The sequence below is a fragment of the Cornus florida genome, unplaced genomic scaffold, assembly GCF_030987335.1.
Source record: "Cornus florida cultivar Cherokee Brave unplaced genomic scaffold, ASM3098733v1 CherokeeBrave_3.0.0_Hap2_scaffold_150, whole genome shotgun sequence".
NCBI classification, from domain to species: domain Eukaryota; kingdom Viridiplantae; phylum Streptophyta; class Magnoliopsida; order Cornales; family Cornaceae; genus Cornus; species Cornus florida.
This window is the reverse complement of record NW_026775639.1, coordinates 52,501-58,349: the sequence shown is the minus strand read 5'-3', so window position 1 is coordinate 58,349 and position 5,849 is coordinate 52,501. Positions and strand designations below refer to the sequence as shown.

At 32.4% G+C, this 5,849-nt stretch overlaps 1 non-coding gene and 1 pseudogene across 1 annotated transcript; both read left to right on the top strand.

Annotated features, from left to right (window-relative positions):
- The first annotated feature begins 1,098 nt into the window (after positions 1-1,098).
- TRNAS-GCU (transfer RNA serine (anticodon GCU)) lies at positions 1,099-1,186 on the top strand. The gene has a single exon. It is a non-coding gene; the product is annotated as a tRNA-Ser (tRNA).
- Positions 1,187-5,669: 4,483 nt separating this feature from the next.
- Positions 5,670-5,849, top strand: part of LOC132288904 (maturase K-like) — a 2,474-nt pseudogene continuing 2,294 nt past the window's right edge.

Here is a 5,849-nt window from a genome sequence, read left to right as displayed (position 1 = left end):
AAAAGGATTTTGTTTCTCCAACGAGCTAAAACAATATGTCGATGTCTCTAGTAAACCAAAGTCATCGTTTAATAGCGATTTTGCTTCAATTTTTGATTTGTAAAGAAAAATTGAAGATTTAGTTACGATTCGAAATCTACTTTTCTATCTTCATCCATGGATCCTTTCCTTATACTCATTCAATTGGAAGTATTGATCCAATTCAAAAATTATGTTTCGAAATTTCATAATCCAATTTTTCCATTTTTAATGGATCCTTGAATACAAATTACGAGAATTTAGATTTTTCCTCGAATCTTTTATTGAGAGGTAAAGGATTAAATCCTTTTAAGAAATAAAGTTTTTGATCGGAATAGGAATCAAACCAAAGGACCCCTTAACTATTAAGGGGGTTAATAGAACGAATCACACTTTTACCACTAAACTATACCCGCTACAATCCGATTATTGTATACAAATGGAATTTTTGTCGAACAAGGGAATTGAACGTAATTAAGAAAGATAGGATCATAAAAGAATCATGAAAATGAGAGTGTTGCCGTTTTTCGTGGGGGAAGATTAGGAAAAGAGGGTTCATTTAAATAACAAAATAACACAAGTTTTTTCTTTCTTTTGCCAACGGAGTTTTTTTGATAGATACGGCTGGCAAAACCGCGGAAATCCTAACATACAAATGCATTGTGTAAGAATCCACAATTTCCCCTTTTTCTTTATTTCAGTGAAGTAAAAAAGAAAGTAAATAAAAAAGGAAGAAAGTATAATAAGAAATAGCACTTTGATTTTCTATTTTTCTATAATATAAAAATGGAAAAAGGGCCCGGCTAGGTACTGACCAGGCCAGGCCATGGGAATAAACTCTTCGGACAAAATCAAAGTAAGGAGGTCTTCTTTATTTTGATTTATATTGGATTTTTCCAGTCCTTACTTTATCTAAATGGAATTACTAATAAAAGTTGTATATATCTATATACTAAAGATAAGGGGAGAGAAAAGAGAGAGAGAAAGAAAGACTTTTACTACTTTATGTGTAATGTACCTTACTTTATACATTATGTGTAATGTAACATAGTAATTAATTATCTTTTTTTTTTTCAATTGGGAGAGATGGCTGAGTGGACTAAAGCGTCGGATTGCTAATCCGTTGTACGAGTTATTCGTACCGAGGGTTCGAATCCCTCTCTTTCCGTTGATGACTTGATATTTGCTTTATCTTTCAAATTTCCCCAACCCTTGGTTAAACGTGGAATAGATAAAATCCTAATAAATTTGAAAAATCAAGTAAGGAAAACGAAAAGCCTTTTTCTTTTATTCTTCACGTCCAGGATTACGTCCCGGATCATTAGATAGGAATCCAAAGATGAAAAGAGAAACAAAGAATATCACTACTGTGTAAACAAAGAGTTTAAGAGTAAGCATTACACAATCTCCAAATCATTTTTTGGAAAAAAAGAGAATAGATCCTCCATTTTTATACCACATATCCTATTTTGACCCAAGAAATGAAGTACTTTCTACAAATAGAAAAGAATATTCAGAAATTCAAAGTCATTTGTAATAAGAGTCTTTTATTACAAAAATTTTCTTTCATACCTACAATTCGATATTGTGGGGAACCTTAAGCCTATTAGGGCCTTTCGCTGGAAAAAGGTCATAATGGGGAAATGGGATGATCCAGATTTATCGCAGCTTTCCAAGAATTTCAATGTTTGAATCGAGGGTTCATATTGTAAGACTTATCTGATCTTATCAATTGTTAGAATTTTTTCCTCGAATAAATCATGAATTTTCTAGGATAGTATTAAAAAAGATCTCATCGAAAACTTACAGCAGCTTGCCAAACAAAGGCTAAGAGAAAGAAGAGCACAGGTATGACTGGCATAACATTCACGATTGGATTCAAAAAAGCATAGGACTCGGGCAATTTGGCGATGAAAAAACTACTCGAATAAAGGGCAGAATTAAGACAGATACAGATCAAACTAAAGATATTAAGCATAACAGACATTTTGTTCTTGGAGATAATTGCATTTTGCTTGAGTTATTGATATAAAGAAAAATAAAGTAAAATAAGGTAGACCAAAAAATCTTTCTTTTTCTTTGAACTCACCCAATCAAAAATCCTCCATTTCTCAAAGGAGAATAGAAGAAATCATACTTTCATACAATATCTTAATTGAATTATATGTAATGATCAATAAATTCAGTTTAATTCTATATCTACACGTGTTAAAATCCTAGCAACAATCTAATTTATTTTAGAGATATTTGGGCTGGAATTGACGAACAATCAATACCAATATTAGTCTTTATTAGTGTCGAATATAAATCGAAATGGGGCGTGGCCAAGTGGTAAGGCAACGGGTTTTGGTCCCGCTATTCGGAGGTTCGAATCCTTCCGTCCCAGAGCATATCCATTCTATTAGAATAAAGATTGTGTTTTTGAAAAACTTTCTGTTTAAAGATCTAATATTGGGTCGAATGTGATTCTGTTTCTTATTTTTAATGATTCTTCTCTGAATCATATCTTTTTTTTTCACAAACTGGAATCGAGTTTAAATGACACGCAAATATAACTGAATCTATCTGTAATCCGGGTAAAATGGGAATATAGATCACAAGAGTTTGAATTCAAAAAAGTTGGGCGGTCTTTTCATCATATGCTCAGTCCCTTCATATTGAAGGAAGCTGGTTACTTCGAAAAACCTTACGCCCGTATCGAATTGAATTTTCAATGATGCATTTTGAATTGAAATGCGAAAGAAAAGCTCCTATATTCCCTATCTCTTATTCTCTATCCTTTCAATGAGAGGGCCCCGGTTATTAATTCTCTGTAAATCTCCGAATTCTAAGGATCTCTTGAATTCTAAACAAGAGGGAGTTCTTGGTACTAATTGAATTCAATCAATGGGATTAAGTTTCTTAAGACTGGGTTAGGATAGAATAAAAAATAGGAGCAAGGACTTAATCCGGACTTGTTTGGTTTTGGACCTATACAAGATAGTTAGCATCCTATTTTATCAGCTGCTTTTTTTATTTATGACTCATCATCCTCCTAGAATTGGGGGAGTAGATAGGAGTTAATTAGTAACGGAAGATATGAATTTCAATATCTGTGTTTGCCCGAATCTCATTAACAAACAATCAAGTTACATATGTAACTGGGGGATTTTCTTTGAACCCAGTTTTTAGGTATTTCTTTTTTGGCTATAATGAATAATTGTAAATAGATATTCAGACCGGGCCGATTCAGCCATTTTATTCACTTTATTTTATGGCAAGATTACAGAAAGATTACTACTACTACACTTCAAGTCAAACAAAATATAAAAATGCATATAAAATGAGGAAATGTTTAGCTTATATGTATTGTTATCGTTCTATTTCAGTGACAACGGCCTTTCGATTTTTATGAAAAAATTAGTGACAATTGTTCAGTCTATCTGATAGATATGAAACCCCCTATTCGTTCGATTCTGATTTTATCACTCAGATGAAAGAATAAGGACTTAAATCTTCCCTTACATAAGTCTTTTTTATCCATCTCAAAAAAAAGAAATTGGATTTTTTGTTTGATCTATCTATCCGCGCTTGAAATCATTGATGATTCAATTCGAAATGAAACAGAAATTTATCTATCTTGTGGTGATCAAATGCAGCCCTTACTGTAAAATTGGATTCAAATAATGTGTCAAAGTGGGAAACTTTTTCAATTATAACTATTTTTAAACCATTTTTAATGATTCCGGAGGAGTTGAATCTTTGGTACTTGAAGAAGCGTAAGATTGATAAATCTATCCTATTGAGTCACTTGAAGATGCAAATTAAAAAAAACTTATTTTTTCGTCTTATTTATGTTTTTTTTTTATAAAAAAATGTTGTATTCATACAATCAAATATGGAGTTAAGTTGCATTTTTGTTGAGATTCCTTCAAAAAAATATCTACCCATCTATATAGAAGAGAAAAATCTAGATTACTATGGACCGACTGAACCAATGACTATTCATGATTCCATAATTGAATATTGAATCATTTCCATACCGGTTCCAATTTAGAGGAATGTTATGGTAAAACTTCGTTTGAAACGATGTGGTAGAAAGCAACGTGCGACTTGAAAGACACGATCCGTTGTGGATTCTTACATCCATCATTTTATATAGGAATGAAGGTGCTCCTGGCTCGACATCATTTGTTCTGTTCCACTAGAACCCCTCCTTTTGTTGGGTTGTAATGTAAATAGTACATGGTGGAGCTCGAGCAGAAAGTATTGATTCATTTCTCGGGGGCAGGGATCTAGGGTTAATGCTAATCAATAAATTGGAACAACTTCGTAAGTATATCTTCGATATAGAAATAGAAATCGAAAGAATCCAATTCGAGCAAGTTTCCGCCCAAAAAGGAAAAAGAAAATTGTTGGAATTGATAAAACTCTTTCGATCCAAGGTGTATCGCGCGGGAATCCACCGTTCATATGATTCTTTGATAGAAAGAAATCACAAAAAGGGTATGTTGCTGCCGTTTTGAAAGGATTAAGGATCGCCGAAGTAATGTCTAAACCTAATGATTCAAAACAAAGATAAAGGATCCCCAGAACAAGGAAACGCCGTTTGAGTTGTCTCAATAACTGGATCAGAATGAAGAATTTAAATTGTTTTTAAATGAGACAAACAAAAAAGGGGGTTAGAGACCACTCAATAAATGAAATAAATGCCTAAAGATTTTTCTTTGAGCTATTGGGGAGTTATCCAACTTGAGTTATGAGTACAAATGATTTTTTTTCTTTTTCAGTAAGGAAGAGAAGAAGAAAAAAGGGCTTAAATCATAGCCTAATTGATTTGATGATTTTATGGATCCATTTGCCATTAGAATTCTATATTATAATTCGATACATCGAAATCACTTCGAATCATTTTTTCTTGAGCCGTACGAGGAGAAAACTTCCTATACGTTTCTAGGGGGGGGTATTGTTCATCTACATCTATCCCAATGAGCCGTCTATCGAATCGTTGCAATTGATGTTCGATCCCGAAGAGAGGAAGAGATCTTCGGAAAGTGGGTTTTTATGATCCGATAAAGAATCAAACTTATTTAAATGTTCCTGCTATTCTATACTTCCTTGAAAAAGGCGCTCAACCTACAGGAACTGTTCATGATATTTTAAAGAAGGCGGAGGTTTTTAAGGAACTTCGTTCTAATTAAAAAAAATTCAATTCATTAAGGAATAAAAAAAAATAAGGGAGGGAGTGGTGACTTGTATATAGTTTTGTATAATTTTCTCTACTATTTTTTTATTTCCCCTTTCTCTTGTTCTATTCATACCTAATTTATCTTTATCATTGCTCCCATAGAATCCCATGTTCTATAACGGCAAAACCTTATTTTATGGATCCTGGAAATATAAAATTCTAGCATTCCCCTCAATTGGTTGGTTTTCGTTGGAACTCCACTAACAAACAAGGAATAAAGTTTGCCTATTTCACTTAATATTGATTAAATACATTATTGATTGAATAAACCTAATATTTTTTTCTATTTTTTCCTTATTTATTCTTACATCTACACTTTTTGTTTGTATCGATGTAGGTTATCTATGGGAGTGCCAATCCAACACAAATACTTCTTTTTTATTTTAATATTATTCAAATTTCATTTGAAGTTTGTTTATTTTCCACTGTATTCTTTTCTCAACATTCATATTGACAACAGTGTATCGAACAAATATAATTCATCGTGATAAGTGGATCTATTTATCTCCGTTCCATAGGTTTGTTTTTTTACTTTACTTCACTCAAATGATGGGTTCGTTGGATTCGCTTTGATACAAGAAGTCTTTTAAAATTAAAATTAGAA